This window comes from Branchiostoma lanceolatum, chromosome 6 (assembly GCF_035083965.1).
Source record: "Branchiostoma lanceolatum isolate klBraLanc5 chromosome 6, klBraLanc5.hap2, whole genome shotgun sequence".
NCBI lineage: Eukaryota > Metazoa > Chordata > Leptocardii > Amphioxiformes > Branchiostomatidae > Branchiostoma > Branchiostoma lanceolatum.
The window spans coordinates 5,062,478-5,063,792 of record NC_089727.1 but is presented as its reverse complement, the minus strand read 5'-3'; positions in this window follow the sequence as shown (position 1 = coordinate 5,063,792).

The window sequence follows — 1,315 nt, the reverse complement described above, 5'->3', positions numbered from 1 at the left end:
TATGATTTGGGTCTTTCATTTGCAAGATAATAGTTACTCAAGCGACCGGATAATTTTGTAAACGGCCAGGGTCTTTCATTGTTGTAGCATTTTGTATCGATCCTCCGATCGGATGAACATGTGGCAAACATGAAAGTGTGGCCGCTGAAAACGAATCTTCCCGGTTTCAGCCGTCTTACAATCTCCTGTCCTGTTCCTCTCAAAAATATCTTAAGAGGATCAACCAAAAATGTAATTAACGCAATACTCTCGTCGAATGAGTGACATTGAGAGATTAGTTTCGCGTTTTAATAATAATAATAATATCAGGTGTATTTGCAGCCAGTGCCACAGGCAGGTACCCAATGTGTAGGGTAATGAGGCTGTTTAACGGTGTACTTTAACGGTGGCCTTAAGTACGGTTGATTCAATTTGGGGCTTTCTCAACCCTTAATGTTTGTCAAACACTGAAGACGCTAATCAAAAGATTTACGACTTTTTAGGTACTCCTTTCTGATAGCAAAAGCCACCAACTGGGCAGAATTCCAGCCGGATATGCATTAGAAACTGCTCCAGGCAATGTCCCATTGAAACAGACTCCCATTAATACGTGCCGTGCCTTGGACTACGTGCCGTGGTGAGAGTAGCCGGCCTAGTAGCCATGGCCTAGTTCTAAGTACGGTCAAACATGGTCTCAGAGACATGAGCAAAAAGTGGTCGACTGAGAAGAAGCGGTTGCTCCAGACAAATGGGGACAGGTGGGTTGATTGGTCGGATGTGATTGGTACACATGGGGACGTGACACAAGAAAGGGTACACCTATACATTCTATCCGTTGTTTAACCTATATTTTCCACACACACACACACACACACACACACACATACACACACACACACACACACACACACACACACACACACACACACACACACACACACACACACACGTTTCTCTTAGTTTATGAGAAAGGAGTTTACAGAATTTTTCTATCAACATCACGAATATTCAGGACCCTGATGACCTTTCTGAATTCAACAATGGTTACTTTCATAACTTGAGAAGCTGTGGATGGATTCTTAGATTATGTTATTTGGTAGGTGGGTAACGTTAGGGGTTGGGAAAACGAAGGCCAAGGTTGATACTACCCCCCCCCCCTGACGGCTTTATAAGGTACTGCAGCGGAACTTCCGGTTTTAATGTCTCATGTTCTGGACATGCTATGGCCGTGATTTTTGTATGTGAGTCGGGGAAATAATGATGGTTGAAGCTCCCTAAGTCCCTTGTACTTCTCTGTGTTTAGCACTAGGTGGTTGCATTTCTGTCCTTAATTGCC